Source organism: Trachypithecus francoisi, unplaced genomic scaffold (assembly GCF_009764315.1).
Source record: "Trachypithecus francoisi isolate TF-2019V2 unplaced genomic scaffold, Tfra_2.0 Lachesis_group5, whole genome shotgun sequence".
NCBI classification, from domain to species: domain Eukaryota; kingdom Metazoa; phylum Chordata; class Mammalia; order Primates; family Cercopithecidae; genus Trachypithecus; species Trachypithecus francoisi.
The window spans coordinates 84,903,725-84,928,143 of record NW_022681470.1 but is presented as its reverse complement, the minus strand read 5'-3'; the positions used below and the strand labels follow the sequence as shown (position 1 = coordinate 84,928,143).

The 24,419-nt window shown below is 40.2% G+C and overlaps 1 long non-coding RNA gene across 1 annotated transcript; it reads left to right on the top strand.

Annotated features, from left to right (window-relative positions):
* The first annotated feature begins 1,822 nt into the window (after nucleotides 1-1,822).
* LOC117075956 lies at nucleotides 1,823-21,696 on the top strand. The gene is made up of 3 exons (XR_004434185.1): nucleotides 1,823-2,124; nucleotides 20,647-20,715; nucleotides 21,585-21,696. It is a non-coding gene; the product is annotated as an uncharacterized LOC117075956 (long non-coding RNA).
* Nucleotides 21,697-24,419: the final 2,723 nt, after the last annotated feature.

The following is a 24,419-nucleotide window of genomic DNA, read 5'->3' as shown; positions in this document are numbered from 1 at the left end:
TCACTGCTCCCGGCTATATTGGATCTCATTTTCAGGATTTTAGAGAAAAAAAGGAGGAACTGAGAAATGTGCCTTTAGCTAGTAGGAAGCTGTGGGGTTAGAAAAACAATTACTAGGAACTTTTAATTCTAACCATTAAGTAAATATTTTAGTATATTTGAACACACAGAGCATATATTTTTACCTGCTCAAATGTTTCTATGTGGATATAAAAACATATACACAAGAAAATGATAATGGATCTACTGACATATGCTTTCGTACAGCTGCAAAACGCAAATATTTCTCTATGTGTATTCATGTTCGCTCCAGAGATAAAGATCGACAAACCTGCTGAGCTGGTATTTTACTTATGCACTCTTTTTCTGTCTGCTTTAAGGGACTCCACATTCCACATATGATCTACATTTCATTTTAACTCGCATGTTCTTGGCTTCACTTTTTTCATGTCAGCTTTATCCTTTTAACCACCTGTTTGATAGTGATTTATCAGATTCAAATTCTAACTTGCTTTTCTTCCTCCTCAGAGATGTCCTGTAATTTTATTTATTGCTTCCTGAAGTGTGGCACTTGCTCATAATTTCATGAATGACAACCTTTTCCCAAAGGGAACCAAAATAGTAGTTATTCTCCAGCTTCACTTAAATGCAAATACATATTTAACCATATTTAAATACAAATACAATCACTTCCATTCTATCTGCTTTGCTTCTCATATCTGATCTAAACTATCAAGACATTAACAAAATCTAGCTTTTGTTTTTTGTGATGATGACTTTTCATTTTTATATACACATTTTTTGGGTTGTTCAAGAATTACATAGTGCCCAGGTACAAGTTATGAGATAGTTGTACTATGGCTACATTTCATTATTAAGTAGACTATTTGATTTCCTCTACACGTATCTATCTATTCCTGTGCTTTTGCTTTTATTGGTCTCCCTGCCTGGAAATTTAGTACTTCTTTGCTTCTGTTACCCAATTGATAAAGAGAGTGAGGCCTGGAGCCTGACTTACCTAAGATCACACAGTTAATTAGGACTAACTGAGCCTAGAGATAATCTCTGGACTCCTGGTCCCCTGGGATTTTTCCACCGCACCCCACTGCTTTCTTCAAGGTTTAATTCAAATAATGCCCATCTAAGAAGTCGTCTTGAAACCTTCAAACAGAAGTAATCTGTCCTTTCTTTAAACAGCTGCATGATTTAATTGCAGCCCCTCGGATGCTTATCACTTTATTTATTTGTTAATTTGTTTATTTTTGAGACGGAGTTTCGGTGTTTTTGCCCATGCGAAGTGCAATGGCGTGATCTCAGCTCCCTGCAACCTCTGCTTCCCGGGTTCAAGCGATTCTCCTGCCTCGGTCTCCTGAATAGCTGGGATTACAGGCATGTGCTACCATGCCCAGCTAATTTTGTATTTTTAATACAGACGGGGTTGCTTATCACTTTTTATTTTGCACTATTGTTATTCATGTACAGGCCTTTATTTCCTCTCTTCATGTCCAGTTATTTGAGGCTCGAACCTGCTTTACTTTTATGTCTCTCATATCACCTAGCCTTCTTGTATTAACAGGTGCTCAATGTATATTTGTTGAATTAATTAGACCCATTTCTCATTTTACACAACTTGTGGTCATGGAAATCACATATAAGCCAGACACCCCAGCATGCCATTTGGCTTGGGGAATTCTTTTGAGCCATGCCTTTCTGCCTCTTGCTCAACACTTCTGTGGTTCTAGAACTCCATTGTCCAAGAGAACTTTCTGTAATGATGGAAACGTTTTATATCTGCACTATCCAGTATGGTACCACTAGCCACATATGGCGATTGGCCACTTACATGCACCTAGTCTAGTGAGACTAAAGAAGTAAAATTTTAATTTTATTGAACTGTAATTAATTTATATTTAAATAGCCACATATGACTAACAGCTGCCATATTGTACAGCATGGTTTTAGGCACCCCATTTTGATAAATTCACTTGTCTTGTCCCATTCAACTTGGTTACATAATTCTAGATGGCCTGCTTAGTGAGAAATGACATTGTTGTCCTCCAGGCTCCAGCTTTCAAGATTCCATGCTTTACAGTCCTCTTTCCCCACTTTTGTCCTCAAGAGAAAGGTGAGATTCTAAAGATTTTCCTAAGCACTCTGATCTCCACCCATCTTTCTTGCTCAGAATCTGACTCTGTTGTAAAGCACAGGGGTATAAATGTATAATGCCTAGGTGTATGGTGTTTGCTGCTATTTCTTAGATTTTCCTAAACAGATTATAAACTTCTTGAATGTAAGGACCATGCATTCCATATATTCTGGATCCTCCCTGTTGCTGATTCCACTGCCAGTTATATTGTAAATGTTCTATAAATATTAATCAATTGATTGATTAAAGGTGGAAAAATGGGCTGGGAGCAGTGGCTCACACCTATAATCCCAGTACTTTGGAAGGCCAAGGTGGGTGGGTCACTTGAGGCCAGGATTTCTAGATCAGCCTGGGAAGCATAATGAAACCCAGTCTCCAGAAAGTTTTTTTAAAAAGTTAACCGGGCATTATAGTGTGTGCCTGTAATCCCTGCTGCTTGGGAGGCTGAGGTTGAGCCCTGAAGGTTGAGGCTGCAGTGAGCTGTGATAGCGCTACTGCATTCCAGCCTGGGTTACAGAGTGAGACCCTGTTTCAAAAAAAAAAGGAATCTAGTATGAGCAAGAAAGGACAGTATCTGAGAAATAGGGAGGGTATTGTCAAAATCTCAAGATTTACTTAGCACCCTACAGACTAAAGGACTTTTAGAATTATTTCACTTATTCCCATAATTGTTTCACAAATGCCCTTTTGTATAATTTAGTATTAGTTATTTAAGGAACTCAATTTAAACAGTTTTTCAGAGTACCCAGGTGACAAAACTATGTTAGCCATTTTGAATATTCCTTCCTAAGAGGGTCTTCTATCAAAGAAATGGTATTATTATTATTTTTTAAATAAAGACGGGGTCCCCCTATGTTGCCTAGGCTGATGTTAAACTCCTGGGCTCAAGCAATCCTCCCATCTCAGCCTCCCAAAATGCTGGGATTACAGGTGTGAGCCACCACACCCAGCCTATGAAAGAAACTTTCTGATCATGTTTATGAACTTCATCGTAGATAACTTACTGGGAAATTGAGGAGTTGTTAGGTACCTAAAACGGCACATTTGGTGGAAGTAGGAAAGAATGTGTTTGCATATTTGTTTAAAACCTTCTCAAGGTAGGCTCTTGAATGTATATAATGCCATCCTGCTTTTGTGGATGAGGTAATAAAAGCAAAGGTGTTAGTGTTGTGGAAAGTATTTTGATTTACTTTTCCTTCTTCCTTTAGCACCCAAATTACACTTTAGCAAGATTGAGCTCCTGTGGGAACCTAGCCTAGGGCAAAATTCCTGCTGACCACACCCTGTGTGAGACCACAGTCAGTCTTTTAGGGGCTCTGGCAGGGGGACTTAGTAAATTAATGATAGCTGCAAAGTTAGAAGGCCCAACCCTAGAATTCTCTGTCCTGTAGAGCCACACTGCCTTCCTGCCTGTGCGCCAACCTTTAGCTCACAGTGCCCAACATATGAAAAGAAAATTAGGAGCCAGGAGGGAGTTGTCTTTGTGGGACAAGAATTTCAGCTGGCAGTAGTTAATAATATTTTTCCAGCTATTTTGACATGCGTTATATAAGGGAACCAATTCCAAGACAAAACAAAAAATAAAATGCTTTTGACTCTAGAAGTGCAAACATAGGGTAAATTAGAGCTGACTTTTCTTTTTAACTTTTTATTTACAAAGGATGGATTTAAGTAATTTCTCTTTTTATTTATTTCCATAAAGTCACAAATCTAGTATGTTATTTCCCTTACTAGCTATTCACTTTTATTTCTGCTAATTTTCATATGTTTAAAATATGTTTTCAATAGGCTGACAATACTTATGGATCATATGCACATATGCTTATGTATAATAAATCACTTTTATGGGACCAATCAAATCTGGCATTCTTTGTAGCCCACAGTGGTTCACATTTTCAAGGCTTTTCACCCTGTTTTAAATTGCAACTTAACACTCACAAAATAGGTTGTTCAAAGGTAAAGGTTCTGCTTACAGGCACTTGCCTTTGACTAAATACATCTAGATTAAGTCCTGAATAAAATGGAGGAAACAACTTCTGTCTCATCTCCATTTATATCAGGACTAACGAAGAAAATGCACTTCGTAGTCTGTACCAATGCTGCCCAGTGTAGAAATAACATAGGTTACATGAATATGGTAATCTGTTTTGTTTTGTTTTCTTTTTTTTTTTTTTTTTTTTGAGGCGGAGTCTCGCTCTGTCGCCCAGACTGGAGTGCAGTGGCGTGATCTCGGCTCACTGCAACCTCTGCTTCCCGGGTTCAAGTGATTCTCCTGTCTCAGCCTTCTGAGTAGCTGGGATTGCAGTCGCCCGCCACCACACCCAGCTAATTTTTGTATTCTTAGTACAGACGGGGTTTTGCCATGTTGGCCAGGCTGGTCTCAAACTCCTGGCCTCAAGTGATCCACCTGCCTTGGCCTCCCAAAGTGCAGGCATGCACTGCTGCACCTGGCCCACTGATTTATTTTCTATCGCTATAGTGCTTCCTTTTCCAGAATGTTATATAAACAGAATCTAATGATATGAGTCTTTCTGATTCTTTCACTTATCATGATGCATTTGAGATGCATTCCTGTTGGAGTGCCTTTCAATTATTCTTTCTCTTTTCTTACCGAGCAGTACTCCTTGGTATGGATGTACCACAGTTAGTACATCCCTTCCCCCAGTAAAGGACGTTTAGGTTGTGATATGGTTTGGATTTGTGTCCCTGCCCAAATTTCACGTCGAAAGTAATCCAGTGTTGGAGAAGGGGCCTAGTAGGTAGTGATTGGATCATGGGGCAGATTTACCCCTTGCTGTTCTTGAGATAGTGAATGAGTTCTCACAAGATCTGGTTGTTTAAAAGTATGTGGCACCTCCTCCTTCCGTTTCTTCCTCCTGCTCCAGCCACATAGGACGTGCTTGCTTCCCCTTTGCCTTCCATCATGATTGAAAGTTTCTTTGGGAGGCCAAGACGGGCGGATCACGAGGTCAGGAGATCCAGACCATCCTGGCTAACACGGTGAAACCCCGTCTCTACTAAAAAAATACAAAAAACTAGCCGGGCGAGGTGGCGGGCGCCTGTAGTCCCAGCTACTCGGGAGGCTGAGGCAGGAGAATGGCGTAAACCCGGGAGGCGGAGCTTGCAGTGAGCTGAGATCCGGCCACTGCACTCCAGCCTGGGCGACAGAGCTAGACTCCGTCTCAAAAAAAAAAAAAAAATACAAAAAACTAGCCGGACTCGGTGGCGGGCGCCTGTAGTCCCAGCTACCCGGAGGCTGAGGCAGGAGAATGAAGTAAACCTGGGAGGCGGAGCTTGCAGTGAGCTGAGATCCGGCCACTGCATGCCAGCCTGGGCGACAGCACAAGACTCCGTCTCAAAAAAAAAAAAAAAAAAGAAAGTTTCTTGAAGCCTCTGCAGCCATGCTACCTAAACAGAACTGTGAGCCAATTAAACCTCTTTTCTTGATAAATTACCCAGTCTCAGGTAGTTCTTTATAGCAGTGTGAGAATGGACTATCCAGTGTTTGATGATTACAAATAGAACTGCTGTAAACATTCATATACAGGTTTTTGAGGGAACATAAATTTTCATTTCTTTTAGGGTAAATACTCAAGAGTGGTATCAAGGTTTTCTTTGTTTTTCTTTTTTGGGACAGGGTCTCAATCCGTAGCCCAGGCTGGACTGCAGTGCCACAGCCTTGCTCACTGCAACCTTCCACCTCCCAGGTGCAGGCGATTCTTGTGCCTCAGCCTCCCGAGTAACTGGGATTACAGGCACGCGCCATCACACCCAGCAAATTTTTGTGTTTTTAATAGAGATAGGGTTTTGCCTTGTTGGCCAGGCTGGTCTCAAACTCCTGGCCTCAGGTGATCTGCCTGCCTCAGCCTCCCAAAGTGCTGGGATTACAGGCGTGACCATCACACCTGGCCTGGTATCAAGGTTTTAAGGTATATGTTTATAAAAAATTCCCAAACTATTTTCCAAAGCAGTTGTACCATTTTATATTCCCATCAACAATGTATGACAGATCCAGTTTCTCCACAATCTCACCAACATTCATATTATCATTGTTTTGTATTTTAGCTCTTCTACAAGATGTATAGGAGATTGTGCTTTTAATTTGCAATTCTCTAATGACTAATGATGTCAAACATCTTCTCATATGCTTTTTTTGCTATCCATATACCTTCTTTAGTGAAATAGCCAAGTCTTTTGCTTGGATATTTTGTTGTTGTTGTTGTTGTTGTTGTTGTTGTTGTTTGAGATAGGGTCTCTCCCTGTCACCCAGGCTCCCAGGCTGGAGTGCAGTGGCACAATCTCAGCTCAGTGCAACCTGTGCTTCCCAGGCTCAAGCGGTCCTCCTACCTCAGCCTCCCAAGTAGCTGGGACCACAGGCATGTGTCATCATGTTCAGCTGATCTTTTAATTTTTTGTAGAGACGAGGTCTCACTGTATTATCTAGGCTAGTCTCAAACTCCTGGGCTCAAATAAGCCTCCCACCTTGGCCTCCCAAAGTGCTGAGATGATGGGCAAGAGCCACTATGCCTGACCACTATTTTCTAATTTGACTTTTTTCTAACTGTAGAGTTTAGAAAGGTGTTTTTTGTTTTTGTTTTTTTAGAAAATGGATATATGTCCTTTGTTAGATATGTGATTTGAAAATATTTTCTCTCAGTGTATGCCTTTTATGTTTTAAAAAATAAACGTTATTTTTTAGAGTAGTTTTAGCACAGCAAAATTGAGTGGAAGGTACAGAGATTTCCCACATAAACCTGCCCCTACACATGCATAGCTTCTCCCAGTGCATTTCCACACCTTCCATTGTAATGGTGAATTTGTTACAACTGATCAACCTACACTGACACATCATTCTCACCCAAAGTCCTGCATTTACTTTAGGGTTCACTCTCAGTGTCCTACATTCTATGGGATTGGATAAAGATACAATGACATGTATCTGCCATTATAGTGTTATGTCAAGTATTCCACTGCCCTAAAAATCCTCTGTTTTCTATTTACTTATCCCTCCCTCCCCACCAACCCCTAGCCACCAATGATCTTTTTACTGTCTCCATAATTTTGCCTTTTCCAAAATGTCACATAGTTGGAATTAGACAGCATAGATCCTCTCAGATTGGCTTCTTTCACTTAGTTACATGCACTTAACTTTCCTCCATGTCTTTTCATGGTTTGTTAGCTCGTTTCCTTCTAGTGCTGAATAACGTCCCATTGTCTAGATGTACCAGTTTATTTATCCATTCACCTACTGAAGTACATCTTGGTTGCTTCTGAATTTTGGCAGCTATAAATAAATCAACCCCTGTGTGCAGGTTTTGTGTAGACACAATTTTTTAAAAAATTCACTAGGGTAAATACCAAGGAGTATGAATTCTGGATTGTATGTTAAGAGTATGTTGAGTTTTTTGTTTTGTTTTGTTTTGTTTTTTGAGATGGAGTCTGGCTTTGTCACCCAGGCTGGAGTGCAGTGGTGTGATCTCAGGTCACTGCAACCTCCACCTCCTGGGTTCAAGCGATTCTCTGCCTCAGTCTCTTAAATAGCTGGGACTACAGGAGTGCGCCACCATGCCTGGCTAATTTTCATATTTTTAGTGGAGACAGAGTTTCACCATATGGGCCAGGCTGGTCTTGAACTCCTGACCTCGTGATCTGCCTACCTCGGCCTCCCAAAGTGCTGGGATTCCAGGCATGAGCCACCACGCCCAGCCAAGTATGTTGAGTTTTGTAAGAAACTGCGGAACTGTCTTCCAAAGTGTCTGAACCATTTTGCATTCATATCAGCAAAGAGTGAGTGTTTCTGCTGCTCCATATCCTCATCAGTATTTGGCGTTGTTAGTGTTCTGAGTTTTGGCCATTATAATAGATGTGCAGTGGTGTCTTGTTTTAATTTGCATTTCCTGATGAGGCATGATGCTGAGATTTTCGTGTGCTTATTTGCTGTCTCTGTATCTTCTTTTGTGGGGTGTTTGTTAAGATCTTTGGCCCAGTTTTAAATTGGGTTGTTTTCTTGCTGTTGCTTTTTAAGAGTTATTTTTATCTTTTGGATTACAGCCTTTTATCAGATACTGATTTTGCAAATATTTTCTCCCCATCTGTGGCTTAGCTTTTCCTTCCCTTGATAGTATGTTTCAAAATTTTTAATATTAGTGAGGTCCAGTTTATAGGTTCTTTCTTTCATGGATTATGCCTTCGATGTTTTATCTAAAAAGTCATTTCCAATCCCAAAGTCTTCAGATTTTCTCATATGTTATCTTCTAGAAATTTAAATTTTTGTGTTTTATATTTAGATTCGTGATCCATTTTGAGTTAATTTTTGTGTAGGGTGTAAGGTCTTTGTCTAGATACATTTTTTTGCGTGTTGATGTCCAGTTACTCCAGCACCGTTTGTTGAAAAGATTGTCTTTTTTCCCATTGCATTGCCTTTGCTACTTTGTCAATGACAAATTAGTATTGCATTGAATTTATAGATAAAGTTAGGAAAAACTGACATCATGACAACACTGAGTCTTCCTCTCCATTAATGCGGACTGTCTCTCCATTTATTTAATTCTTTGATTTCTTTCAACAGAGTTTTGTAGTTTTCCTCATATAGATCTCATATATGTTTCATTAGATTTATACTTAATTGTTGCATTTTTGGGGTGCTAATGTAAATGGTATTGTGTTTTTATTTTCAAATTCCATTTATTTGCAGGTATAGAGGAAAAAGATTTACTTTTGTGTATTAACCTTGTACCTTGCAACCTTGTTATAATCACATATCAATTCCAGGAGTTTTTATTTTATTTATTTTTTTTAATTTTTTATTTATTTTTATTTATTTATTTTTAGACGGAGTTTTGCTCTTGCTGCCCAGGCTGGAGTGCAGTGGCGTGATCTCGGCTCACCACAACCTCTGCCTCCCGGTTTCAAGTGATTCTCCTGCCTCAGTCTCCTGAGTAGTTGGGATTAGAGGCATGTGCCACCACACTCAGCTAATTTTGTATTTTCAGTAGAGATGGGGTTTGCCCATGTTGGTCAGTCTGGTCTCAATCTCTCGACCTCAGGAGATCTGCCCACTTCGGCCTCCCAACTATTTGTTTGTTTTAAGAGGTAAGGTCTCTGGCCGGGTGCAGTGGTTCACACCTGTAATCCCAGCACTTTGGGAGGTCGAAGCGGGTGGATCACAAGGTCAGGAGATCAAGACCATCCTGGCTAACACGGTGAAACCCTGTCTCTTCTAAAAATACAAAACCAAAATTAGCTGGGCTTGCGGGTGGGCGCCTGTAGTCCCAGCTACTTGGGAGGCTGAGGCAGGAGAATGATGTGAACCCAGGAGAGGGAGCTTGCAGTGAGCCGAGACTGCGCCACTGCACTCCAGCTTGGGCAACAGAGAGAGACACCGTCTCAAAAAAAAAAAAAAAAAAAGTAAGGTCTCCTTATGTTGCCCAGGCTGGCCTCAAACTCCTGGGCTCAAGTGATCCTCCCAACTCAGCCTCCCAAGTAGCTGGGATTATAGGCATGAGCCACCACATCTGGCTAATTCCAAGAGTTTGGGGGCAGTTCTTTCAGATTTTCTACATAGGCAATCATGTCATCTACAACAAAGACAGTTTCATTTCTTCCTTCCTATCACTCCACTTTTTATTTTCTTTCCTTGTCTTATTGCATTAGCTAGGACTTCCAAAGGGATAGTATGGCTAGGTGCAGTGGCTCATGCCTGTAATTTCAGCACTTTGGGAGACTGAGACAGGAGGATCACTTGAGCCCAGGAGTCCAAGACTGACCTGGGAATGGGAGACCCATCTTTTCAAAAAAAGCTTTTAAAATTAGCTGGGCACAGTGTTGCATGCCTGTGGTCCTAGCTACTCGGGAGGCTGAGATGAAAGGATCACTTGAGTCCCGGAGGTCGAGGCTACAGTGAACGTGTTCGCACCACTGCACTTTTGCCTGGATGACAGAGCAAGACCCTGTGAAAGAATGGCAGACAGACAGGAAGGAAGGAAGGAGAGAAAGGGAAGGAGGGAGGGAAGGAAAGAAAGAAAAATGAAGGAGAAAGAAAGAAACCAATGAACGATAGGTGAACAGACATCTTTGTATTGGTCATGATCTTAGTGGGAAAGCTTTATTTTCTTACCATTAAGTATGATGTTAGTTGTTTTTTGTTTTGTTTTTTTTAATAGTCCCTGTGAAGGGACTTGAGGACATTCCTGTGTGTTCCTAGTTTACTGAGAGTTTTTATCATGAACGGGTGTTGGATTTTATCTAATGCTTTTGCTATATCTATTGACATGATAAAGTTAGTTTCATTCTTTACCTTGTTGAGATGATAGATTACATTAGTTGATTTTAGTTGAATTTTTTAAATGTTGAGTCATCCTTGCACAGCTGAGTTAAATTCCACCTGATCATAATGTATAATTACCTTTCTACACTGTTGAATTTGATTTGCTAATATTTTGTTAAGGATTTTTATATCTGTGTTCCTGAGAGATACTGGTCTGTAGTTTTCTTTTCTTATAATGTCTTTTCTGATTTTGGTTTAGGGTGATACTGGCTTCACAGTGTGAGTTAGGAAGTATTCCCTCTGCTTCTGTCTTCTGAAAAAGATTGTAAAGAATTAGTATAATTTCTTCCTTAAATATTTGGTCACCCATTTACTTTTAATCTATATATGTCTTTATATTTAAAGTGGATTTCTTATAGACATTATATAGTTGGATCTTGTTCTTTGACCTACACAGACAATCTCTGTCTTTTAATTGGTGTATTTGTACCACTGATCTTCAAAGTGATCGTTGATATCATTGGATTAAGATTTGCCATAGGCTGGGTGCCGTGGCTCCTGCCTATAATCCTAGCACTTTGGGAGGCCGAGGCGGGCAGATCACGAGGTCAGGAGATTGAGACCATCCTGGCCAACATGGTGAAACCCCGTCTCTACTAAAAATATAAAAATTAGGTGGGCATGGTGGCATGTGCCAGTAATCCCAGCTACTCGGGAGGATGAGGCAGGAGAATCGCTTGAACCAGGGAGTCAGAGGTTGCAGTGAGCCAAGATCGTGCCACTGCACTCCAGCCTGGCGACAGAGTGAGACTGTCTCAAAAAAAAAAAAAAAAAAAAAGATTTGACATATTAGTTACTGTTTTCTACTTGTTGCCTTTTTCTTTGTTCCTACTTTTGTCTTTTGTGGTTACAATCAAGTATTTTATAAAATGATTTCATTTTCTCTCCTTTCTTAGCATATCAGTTATTTTTTACTTGTTTTAGTGTTTGCCCTAGAGTTTGCAATATTAATTTACCACTAACCTAAGTTCACCTTCAAATAAAAGTATACTGCTTCACAAATAGTGTGAGTAGTTTATAACAAAATAATCTGAATTCCTTCTTCTTGTTCCTTGTATCATTGCTATCATCATTTCATTTATATATAAGCATCAACACACACACACACACTCACACACACCCACATACATCCATACTTGAATACTTTGTTGCCATTATTCTTTGGACAAATGGTTATTTGTTAGATCAATTAAGAAAAAGAAAAATAAGTTTTTATTCAACCTTCATGTATTTCTTCTCTGATGCTCTTTCTTTCTTTCTGCAGACCTGAATTTCCAACTTATACCATTTTCCATCACACTGAATGACATTTTTTAATATTTCTTGCAGAACAGGTCAACTGGCAATAAATTCCCTCAATTTTCATTTGTATGAAAAATCTTTATTTTTTTCTTCACTTTTGAAGGATCATTTCACAGGGGACAGAATTCTAGTTTGATTTTTTTCCTCTCAACAGTTTAAGTATTTCACTTTACTCTCTTTTTTCTTTCATGGTTTCTGAGGAGAAGTCAGATATAATTCTTATCTTTGCTTCTGTATAGGTAAGGTGTTTATTTCTTCTGATTTTGTTGGAGATTTTAAAATTCGTATTTGATTTTCTGAGGTTTCAATATGGTATGTCTAGGTGTTTTTTTCTTTGTTTGTTTGTTGTTGTTGTTGTTTTGTTTTGGCACTATCCTGCTTGGTGTTCCCTGAGTTTCCTGGATCTGCAGTGTCTGATATTAATTTGGGAGAAATTATCAGTCAATATTGCTTCAAATATATCTTTTTGTTATCCTTCCAGTGTTCTTATTATGCATACATAAAACTTTTTCTAGTTCCCCACAGCTCTTGGGTGTTCTTTTCTTTCTTTTCTCAGACATTTTTCTCTTTGCTTTTCAATTTTGAGGTGAAAACTCAAAACTGCCTTGAGATGACCTCAAGCTCAGAGATTTTCCTCAGCCATATTTGGCACTAATAAGCCTGTCAAAGGCATTTTTCATTTCTGTTACAGTGTTTTTTATCTCCAGCATTTCTTTTTTAATTCTTCATTAATACTGCCCTCTCTCTGCTTGCATTTCCTATCTGTCCTTGAATGCTATCTACTTTATCCATTAGAGTTCTTAGCCTTAGTTCTTAGCCTATTCATATTTGTGTTAAATTCCCAGTGTGATCATTCCAGCATCTCTGCCGTATCTGTCTAGTTCTGATTCTTGCTCTGTTTCTTCAAACTATTATTTTTGCTTTTTAGTATGCCTTGTAATTTTATCTTCTTTTTTTTTTGAAACGGAGTCTTGCTTTGTCTCCCAGGCAAGGCAGGAGTGCAGTGGCACGATCTAGGCTCACTGCAACTTCCGCCTCCCAAGTTCAAATGATTCTCCTGCTTTAGCCTCCCGAATAGCTGAGACTACAGGCATGAGCCACTATGTCCAGCTAATTTTTTTGTATTTTTAGTAGAGATAGGATTTCAGCATGTTGGCCAGGCTGGTCTCTAACTCCTGAGCTCAAGTAATCTGCCCACGTTGGCCTCCCGAGGTGCTAGGATTACAGGCATGGCCTTGTAAGTTTATCTTGATAGCCAGACATGATATACCGTTTAAAGGGAACTGTGATAAATAGACCTTTAGTCATGTAGTCGTAAGTTGTGAAAAGAAAGAAAGTTCCCTGTAAGTGGTGGGGGCTACTTGTCTGTAGTCCTAAGATTAGGTCTTCCGGTGAGCCTGTGCCCATGGACTGACTGTGAACTTTACAAGTGTTTGTTAGTGTTTTCTTCCCTGCCTTAGCTGGACAGAATGGCCAGAGTGGGCTGAAGTTGAGTGCTGAGTATTTCCCTTCCCCCAGGACAATTAGGTTCTGATTAAACCCCGGGAGGTTGGGGTCCTTAGCATGGTCTTGAGGGCACACCTTGCTAAGAAGTACAGAATGCTTTGGTGTATTTCAAAATGATTTATTTTTCCCTACCCCTACCAAGAGAATGAGGGAATTTTTGTCCCATATTCACTGTGAGAATCTTGTCAAGCTCCTGGAGGTAAAATTCACAAAAGTGTCCCACACCCCACTGGCTGTATCCCCTGGAGTTTTTGACTCAGAGACTTGTCCACACTAAGCCTCCAGCAATTTGTCAATTATAGTTCAAGTTTTCCTTCCCAAAGCTGGTTCCTGCTCATTGGTTTTTTCATTTCATTCATTTTTCAGTTTCTTCAGCTTTTTACTTGTTTGGATGGAGTGACGACTTCCAAGCTCCTTACATGCCTGACCAATGATGCCTTTTCTTTTAATCCTCTAAACAATGTTTCTCAGAATGGAAGGAGAAATTCGTAATTTTTATGAAATCTAATTTTTCCATTTTTTTTTTTATGGATCAAGCTTCTATGTATTGTATCTAAGACATTTTTGCCTAACTCAAGGTCACAATGATTTTAATTTTTCTTCTCTCAGAGTACTCTTTTTAAAGTGTAAATCAGATCACATAACTCCCTTGCTTAGAATTCTCTAAGGGCTTTTCCTCACATTTAGAACAAAATCTAAACTCCTAATACAGGCCTACGAAGTGCTGCATCATCTTGCCTTCGGCTCCTTCTTTGACCTCAACCCCCTGCCCCTTTCTCCCTCATTCACTCTGCTCCAGCCACATTTGTTTTCTTGCCGCTCCACACACCCTCCTTGGAGTCTTTGTACTTGCTGCTACCTCTGCCTGGATTACTCTCCTCTCAGATCTTCACATGGTTCACTCCTCAGTCCTTAAATACCATTCACCCTCTTGGCAAAGCTCCCTTAACAAGCCTACCTAAAATAGGACCCTTCTTTTATTTGCAATTCTGTTATCCATTTTTATTTTTGTCATGGCATTAATCACTATTGGTAATTATTTATTGCATTACTTGAGGATTTTTTTTTTTTTTTTTTTTGCTAATTTGTGCTACTAAAATGTACATTCTTTGAGAGCAAGGCATTTTCTGTCTTGTTACTTTATTCCCAAACCAAGAACAAAATGTGGCACAGAGCAGATGCGCAATAAATATATGTTGAAAAAATGAATTATACCCTACTGAAAACCACACCTCATATACTGAGAAACTCAAAATATGAATCTTGGGATAAGGGTGAGAGTGAGATTTGAATGGGGTGGGGTTTGTTTTGAAGCAGAAGAAGAAAGGAAGTTTTCAGTGGGACTCCCTGAAGAGAGAAAGCCTGCTGACAGGGGCCCAGCCACTTCCAAAGAATGGGTGACCTGTGATTCCCTGACCTCAACAGTGTCCAAGCACAGGCCTTCAGCAGTGGAAGCCCATTGCCTTGTACCCTCTGAGAGTTTCTCTCAGGTCCTTGAGGTTACTTTAATTTTAGGCACACTTTGTGCTTCAAATTTCATTGCCTCCAACTTAATTATTGGCACGGACAAAGTCTTTCAATCCATAATTAAAGACAAAAAGATTTTAATTTGTACTGGCAGACGAATAGGCATATAGCTTAACTTAAAAAATGGAGGGTCCACATACCTCATGTTTATGGTCAGTTGATTTTTGCAAGGGGATGAAACAATTTAATGGGGGAAGAATATTCTTTTCAACAAATGGTGCTGAGATAATTCACAGGCACCAGAATGAAATTGGAGCCCTATGTCAAACCATTCACAAAAATTAACTCAAAATCGATCATAGACCTAAATGTAAGAGCTAACAGTTTACAACTGTTAGAAGAATGCGTAGTGGTAAATCTTTATGACCTTGGGTTAGGCAATGCTTTCTCACATATGACACCAAAGCACAAATGTCAGAAATAAAATAGATAAATTGAACTCATTAAAATGAAAAACTTTTGTACTTCAAAGGACAAATCGGGAGATTGAAAAGATAACCCACAGAATGGGAGAAAATTTTTGCAAATCAAATATCCAATAAGAAACTTGTATTCAAAATAGCCGGGCATGGTGGCTCATTCCTGTAATCCCAGCACTCTGGGAGGCCGAGGTGACGGATTGCCTGAGGTCAGGAGTTCTAGACCAGCCTGGCCAACATGGCAAAACCCCGTGTCTACTAAAACTACAAAAATTAGCTGGGTGTGGTGGCATGTGCCTGTAGACCCAGCTACTCAAGAGGCTGAGGCAAGAGAATTGCTTGAACCCAGGAGGCAGAGGTTGCAGTGAGCCGAGATCATGCCACTGCACTCCAGCCTGGACGACAGAGTGAGACTCCAGCTCAAAACAAACAAACAAACAAAAACAAAAACAAACCCAAAATATATGAAGAACTCTGACAACTCAACAATAAAAAGACCTATAACTCAATGTAAAAATGGGCAAAGGATTCACAGACATTTCTCTAAACAAAATATACAAATGGCCAATAAGCATATGAAAAGATGCTAAAAATTATAAGTCATTAGGGAGATGAAAATAAAAATGAGGTACCCACCAGAATGGCTGTAATCAAATAGATGGACTATAACACGTGTCGGTGAGGATGAGAAGAAATTTGAACTCTCAAATGTTGCCAGCAGGAATATAAAATGGAGCAGCTGCTTTGGAAAAGGTTAAACATAGAGTTACTATATAACCCGGCAATTCCATGGCTAGCAGTTCTACCCAAGAGAAATAAAAACACATGTCCACAGAAAAACTTGTACATGAATGTTCAAAGCAGCATTATTAATAATAGCCAAAAATTAGAAACAACTCAAATGGTCATAAGCTGATGAATGAATAAACAAAACATGGGATACCCATACAATGGAATATTATTTGGCCATAAAAAGTGAATGTAGTATTGACACATGCTACAATGTGGATGGGTCTTAGAAACATTACATGAAGTGAAAGAAGCCAGTCACAAAAGGCCATATATTTATGATTCCATTTCTGTGAAATCTTCAAGACAGGCAATCTATAGAGAAAGTAGATTACTGGTTGCCTAGGGCTGAGCGGGGAGTAATGGGGTCCTGAGAATGTGGTAGCTAACAGGTATGGGGTTTCTTTCTGCAGGGGACAAAAATTCTAAAATTAGATTGTGATGGTAGATGTATTAACTCTGTAAACTTACTAAAAATCATTTAGTTGTATACTTTATTTATTTATTTATTTATTTATTTTATTTTATTTTTTGGAGACAGAATATTGCTCTATCCCCTAAGCTGGAGTGCAGTGGCGTGATCTTGGCTCACTACAATCTCTGCCTCCCAGGTTCAAGCGATTCTCATGCCTCAGCCTCCTGAGTAGCTGGGATTACAGGTATGCACCACCATACCTGGCTAATTTTTGTATTTTTAGTAGAGCTAGGGTTTCACTATGTTGGCCAGGCTTGTCTCAAACTCCTGACCTCAAGTGATCCTTCTGCTTTGGCCTTCCAAAGTGCTGGGATTACGTGTGTGAGCCACAGCACCCTGCATGACTTGTATACTTTAAATGGATAAATTGTGTAGTGTATTAATTACATCCCAATAAGACTAATAAAAAAGATATATAATTAGAAATATTCATTTTAGTATCACTTTAGTATCATATTCCTCCACCACTTGCTTTTCAGCTTCTTTGTGCTACATGAGTAGATGCCAAGCTAGAGAAAACAAAACCCTTCCCTTAAGCACCTTGACTCACAGTTAAGTGAAGAAGCCATTCACAGAAATAGATCAACTGAAACTGAAACAAAGCAATGCAGGAGCCCAGAAGGCAGAACAAGTTACTATGTCCAAGGTGTTAGAGAGGACACTTCAGAGGAGATGTGTTTAAACTAAAATATGATGGACAAGTAGAAGTTTGCTACACAATGAAAGAGAAATCCAGACTGGTCAACATGGCAAAATCCCATCTCTACAAACAGTACAACATTTACCCAGGCATGGTGGTGCACACTTGTAGTCCCAGCTACCTGGGAGGCTGAGGTGGGGGGATTACTTGAGCTTGGGAGGTTGAGGCTGCAGTGAGTTGAGATCACACCACTGCACTCCAGCCTGGGTAACAGAGTGAGACCCTATCTCAAAAAAAGAGAAATAAAAAGGAAAAGAAAGAAAAAAAATTAAAAAGAGAGCAAGAGAGAAGGAAGGAAGGAAGGAAGGGAAAAGAAAAGAAAGAAAGAGGAAAAGGAAAAGAAAAGGAAAGAAGGCAGGGAGAATTCCAGATTCAGGGAACAGTGCATGTGAAGGCACAAAACCAGAGGAAAGCCTGGAGTGTTCAGACAATAGTAAATTGATCTGGCGAAAGGATGGGTTGGCTGGGGGAGTGGTGAGGGATTAGGCAAAATGATAGGCAAACCTGCCCTGAAGGACTTTACATGCCCTTTTGAGAAATCCCAGCTTTTCCCTTAGAGGCAAAGGGGAGCCAGTGAAAGACAATCAGCTTCTCAAAAGGAAGGTAACTCTGCAAACAGTGCAGGACGGCATGCTGCTTTACGCCAATTTTTTTCTTTTTTTTTTGAGGCAGAGTCTCGCTATTTCACTCAAGCTAGAGTGTAATGGTGCAATCTTGGCTCACTGCAACCTTTGCCTCCCGGGTTCAAGAGATTCTCCTGCCTCAGCCTCCTGAGTAGCTGAGATGACAGGTGTGAGCCACCACACTCGGCTAATTTTTGTATTTTTAGTAGAGATAGGGTTTCGCCATGTTGGCCAAGCTGGCGTCAAGTGATCTGCCCTCCTAGGTCTCCCAAAGTGCTGGAATAACAGGCGTGAGCCATGTGCCTGGCCTGCTACTTTTTCTACTGTCTTTTTCTTTCTGCAAATCCCTCCACTCGTGCAGCACTGGCCTTTATTAACTTTAATTGTGCACATTCTGGAAGCAGATGTTACCAATGCAGATATTTTGTCTAATTCAGCCACTCATGTGGGAATAAGCCACACAAGATGACATGTGCCAGCACAGGTACATTTGCTTCCTAAAGATCAACATGACCAAACTGCTTAGTTTAAAAAAACATTTACAGATTAATTAATTAAGGTATTAGCATAGTATCTTTAGGGGATGAAGTGAAAAAAGTGGCCCCTGGAGGTCTAGCTTAGGCTTGAACATAGATTTGCTGTATGACCTTGGCAAAGTCATTGCATCTTTCTAGCTTCAATCTCATCTTCTATAAGATTAAATGAATAGAAATGAAATCAGTGATCCTGGAACTTACCTAATGACAAGCATCTCCTGGAATTCTTGCCCCTACTCCACACCCACTGGATCAGTATTTCCGGGGGAGGGCCCTTGAGAATTTTATGTTTAACAAGTGCTTTCTAAGGTTTCTCCCAGGTGCTGTAATCCCAGAATTTGGGAGGCTGAGGTGGGAGGACTGCTTGAGGCCACGAGTTCAAGACCAGCCTGGGGAATACAGTGAGACCCTGTCTCTATAAAAAAAATTAAAAAATAAAATTAGCCAAGTGTGGTGGCGTGCACCTGTTGTTCCAACTACTCGGGAATTTGAAGCAAGAGGATCACTTGAGCCCAGGAATTTGAGACTGCCATGATCTATGATCACACCACTGCATTCCAGCCTGGGCAACAGAGTGAGACCCTGTCTCTAAAAATTTAAAAAAAAAAAAAAAAAAAAGAGTTCCTCCGAGCTCTGATTCCATCTTTCAGTAATGCTGGCTTACAGCAGGGCAGAAGCCTGACTGAACTGAAGATTCCCTAGATGCCGCAGCTGGAGTGCTACTGCCGGGATGTTTGTTGGAGGTGGAGGGTGAAAGTATGTATAAGGGTGGCCATTTATATACTGAAAGTGTGTGACAGTGTCATGGCCCCAAGAAGAAGCGACAAAGCAGTGGCTCCTCCATTTCTACCTTGCCTCCCTCTGCTAACCCCAGACATCCCCCTTCGGGGAAATGGGCACTGGAGCATAGAGGGAAAGACTTCTGAAGTAATGAGGAATGTTTTCTAAATGATGGTGTTGTGCTTTGAAGAAACAGTGGAAACAGTGATGTCATTCAGTATTCTTCTTCCAAAGAGAGAGGCTGTTCTTTAGGTATTTCAGTTCATTTAGAATGGTGTCACTCATTAGGGTCTCCCAAAGGCTCCATTCAAAATAGCGTCTTTAAGTACCCACTTGAGTGCCATGAAGCCATTAAAATAGGCATCATTTCCATTCCATCTAAGCTTTCCATCAGGGTGGACAAACATGTTGAAGGGCAGACAGAGATGCACAACATTGAGAGAAACATAAACAAATGGAGACCCTACCCAGCAAATAAACACAATGTTAAATATTTACATTCTGAACAGGGATTATTACTTGTTCTTATGTTCTGAATTAAGATGGTTGGAGCCAGGCCAGGGTACATGATTCACTACCCTGTGCAAACAGAGATTGGATTAATCCTCCCTCTCCTTTCATCCTGTCTCCAAATTTGAGGTTTTAAAAATGCATTCAATAAACATTTATTAAATTTCTTCTATTTTCTAAGAGTTACATACCAAGGATACAAAAAATAAGACACATTTCTGCCTTCTGGGGACTTGGCAATGACAAAAATTAGGAAAATGCAAGAAGAACTTTTCATTAAGAAAGTATTAGGGACCCTTCCTATGAATGTAAGACCCAAACTCCAAATAAACATGTAAATGTGTAGATTGCCATCTAAATCAACTTGGCCTCCAAGTTTTACCTAGGATTAGTTAGAAGCCCAAGTTAGTCTATTCCCTTGGAATTGCCTTAATTGTCTTATTTTAAATTAATTGAATTCTTTTTTGTGGATCAGATGAGGTCATCTCATTTTGACTGGAAGCTGTTTCTCATCTCTCTATTCGTAGGAAGCAGCAAGCCTAAGTAGATCAGCCTTGTGGCTTGTATCCATGTGGATGTGGACGGCTAATGTCACCCTTTCAGGCATTTTCAGATATGAAAGATTCTGGATACAGTTCTGTCAGGAGAGTCCCTGAGTCCATGTTCAAATTTTCTGACTTAAGAGATTCATCTCTTAGCAACAGCTCAGTTGCTAGTGTATTGGTTCCTCTGAAGATCTGTTATGAAAATAGTTAACGAGCCAGGGCAGATAAAGTGGACCTGTAATCATCAAAACATTTCCCAAGGACATAACGACTTCCACAAACCAACATTTTCATACCACCTTGTATACCAATGTGCTCACAGCAAGAAGCTGCCTACTGAAGATTGGGTATATTTGGTCAAGGGTATAATATAAATCTCTTCCACATGTTGGCTGAACACTTATAGGGCTATCACTTGGTTTTATGAGATGTAATTTGATTTCATTTGCTATCTTAATTCTAGATTTGCTTCATACCAAGTAATAAATTGGCCAGCTTTGTCCAAAGGTCTTCCGTAACCCCTCCAAGATGGGTGAGATATTCTTCTCTGAGCTCCCAAAATACCCTTTGCATTTTACTACCACTGCTTTTCCCTCATTTTTAAAATTTTTGTTTTGAGACAGGTCTCACTCTGTTGCCCAGGCTGAAATGCAGTGGTGTGATCATAGTTCACTGCAGCCTCAACCTCCTGGGCTCAAGTGATCCTACCACCTCAGCCTCCCGAGTAGCTGGGACTACAGGCGTGTGCCACCATGCCCTGCTAATTTTTGTATTTTTAGTAGAGACAGGGTTTCACCATGTTGCCCAGGCTGCTTTGTTTATTTTCTAATGTTGAAATTTGGCAGACTTTTTTCCCTTTGCTACAGGATGAGGAATACTTGTAGTAAGAGAATAATCTACACACACACACACCACACACACACACACACAGAGAGAGAGAGAGAGAGAGAGAGAGAGAGAGAGAGAGAGAGAGAGAGAGAGAGAGAGAGAGAGAGAGAGAGAGAGAGAGACTATGACATCTAGCTGGTTACAGTTGAAACAATGATTCTGACACTGAAAAGGAATTCAATATGCAACTGGCAGACATTTGCCCCTGAACAAACAGTGTGTATGTTACTGTCAAGTCAAAACTGAAGAAGGAAGAACAAGGCTTATTTCTTGAAAGGAGGTGGTGCTAGTGAGTAAAAATAATTCCTCACGGAGTCCCATGAAAATGGCAGGGGTTTCATCCAAAAAGTCAATTATCAGGACAAGTTAAAGCAGAGCAGAAGAATTATCAGACCCTTTACCAGGCCTGCCTGTGCACGGTTAAGGTATAATTTAACACAGAGGAATGTATATTTTCTTGTTATAGAATATGAAGTTGTCTTTGCTTGCTGATTGTCTGCATTTCTGTTTTAGATTAAAAAATTGAGAGCTTCCCTTGGCTGCTTCTGAACCAGTGGACTGCTGAGCGGGATTGTGGAAGGAGGTGAGATTCTACCCAGGGTGACTGTCTGTCCTCCAATCTACTATTCTCAGACTCTGCTGACCTCAGATCTCGAGTCATTCTTGCCACTTTTTACTAATAAATACTAATAAAAACACGCTGACCCTGTGCACGCTTCTGGCCATCAGGTGACCCAGCCTGCCCCCGTTCCACTTACTGAATGCTGCTCAGAAACCACAGTGGATTTGCTGCAGAGGGCCTCGGCTATGACGCAGAGAAAATGGTCTTATTTCCTTACATGATTAATGCCAAGGCATGGCTTGGTAAAAAGAGGATTATGCCAGACCAATGTTATTTCCTTTTGTGCTAAAGGGGCAGGGTATATGGTGGTGGGTAGTGGAGGGTAGAGGGTTGAGGGTAGAGGGTGTGGCGAGTGAATCAGCCCGTGTGAATATAAATAAAGCAGTTGATTCTGTGTCACATGATAGTCTAAGCAAGGAGCTGAGATACTGGTAATACTATTAGCCTATTGAAAACTCCTCAACAGTGATTATCAGTGGTTTCTTATCAACCCAAGGACACCCTTAAGGATTGTTCTTTATCACCAACTTAGATGAAAATATTAAAAGTGGTCACTAAATTTGGAGGGGGCACTCATTTGCAGGGAGTGGATTATATCAATTTAATTGTTTATTTCAATATGACTTTGAAACATCAGAAAATGTATCCATTAATAGCAAAATTTGCTTTTAATCTCAACAGAGACAAATGCACATTGAAAGCTTTAGAAATTAGAAATATAGACTCAAGATGGCATTAGGCTGAAGAGTGATAAATGCAGAAGAAAGGGCTTCCAGTCAGAGTGGACCACAAATACAATGAGTTAGCAACGTAGTAATATAATTAAAACAATTCCTTATGACTCAAGGATAAATTAAAGAAAGTATGTCATGCAAAGACAAGAAATAATCTCTTCATGGTGTTTAGAATTATGAGCAGTTGAGTTTATTTTTTATGATTTCATTTTTAAAAACGCAAATATTCTATAGAAATACAATAACAGTGACAATAAGGATGACAAATAGAAGAAGGACGAAAGTATAATAACTCTTCACATTTGAGATGTTGCTGAGGCCCTGGTTTCAGTGTCTGTTACCCGAGATAGCATCATTGGATCTTAAATGTTATTTTGGGGGCTTTTCAATGGGATCAAATTTTACAACTTTGGAACTCAGTTTTACTGAATAATGAAAAAATAGGTAAGCTGATCAGCTAAAATTAGCCACTAATTATTTGCAAAGCACTCCTCTATCAGGTTCTCCTCATGCTTGTCCTACTTTTCTTTGTCCCTAGCCGAAAACTGAAAAAAAAAAAAAAATGTAGAGACCATTTATCTTGTTAAACAACTACAGAGTCACAGCAGCACTTTCTGGCCTGAAATTCAGGCTTCTTTGGTATTGATTCTAAACAATTGACTCTTGACTAAATGCTCTTGACTAAAATGCTAAGCCATAAATAAGGAAGGTAGTAAACCTGAGGTTCTCCACTAACATATCTGGCAATTAGATACTCCCAGGACTGCTGGGCTTAGGAACAAACTCAGGGGAAGTGAGCTGGCCTGGGTGAGAGGTGCCTTTTCTGGCTTCTCTGGTGCCCTGTGCTTCCCTCCCCTGTGCCATTCAGGACACTTTCATATTGTACTTTTCTGCTCACAAGATTATGTTCCAGATCAGTATTTCTTAAACATCACTGTGCATTCAAGTCACCTGGGGCCCTTGTTAAAATGCAACTCCTGAGTCAATAGTTCGAGGTGGGGCCTGAGAGTCTAAGTTTCTGGTGTGCACCTGGGAGATGTCAAGGCTGTGAGTCTGCTGGCCTGCACTTGATTGAGTAGTAAGGCCAACTCCTTGAAAGCCGGAGGGAAAGTCCCTGGCTCTTTTTTCTTTTTTAACTTACTATTGAAGTATAACATATATGCAGAAATGTGCACAAATTATCAAAGGTCAATGCATTTTCAAAAAGTAAACACATCTGTGTAATCAGCCCTTGTATCAAAAATTAGAATATTGGCCGGGCACGGTGGCTCATGCCTGTAATCCCAGCGCTTTGGGAGGCCGAGGCAGGCAGATCACTTGAGGCCAGGAGTTTGGGACCAGCCTGGCCCACATGGCTCTAAAAATACAAAAATTAGCTGGGTATGGTGGCGCGCACCTGTAATTCCAGCTATCTGGAGACTGAGGCATGAGAATCACTTGAACTTAGGAGGCAGAGGTTGCAGTGAGCCAAGATCACAGCACTGCACTCCAGCCTGGGTGGAAGAGCGAGACTCTGTCTCAAAAAATAAAATAAAATAAAATAAAAAATTAGAATATTACCAGCACCCGGAACCCTTCTTGTGCCTCATCCAGTCATGACTTTTCCCCAAAGGTAAATGGAATATGACCTCCTTCACTTTTACTGTTACCAGCAATACTCCAATGAACACACTTATGCATGTCCCTTCATTCACGTGTGCATGCATTTCTCGGGTAGATACCTAGACCCATTCTGATTTTAATGGTAAGATGATACTCCACAGAAACATTAGTGCCTTGTATTTATATGAGAACAATACAACTTGGTCTTTGGATGGCTGTTGTCTATGGTATCAAAGACTGATGAATGATTGGTAAATGCTAGTAATAGCCTCCTTAAATTATTTTGCATTTTGTTTTTGTTTTTGAGACAGGGTCTTGCTGTGTTGCCCAGGCTGGAATGCAGTTGTGGGATCGAAGCTCACTGCAACCTTGAACTGGGCTCAAGCAATC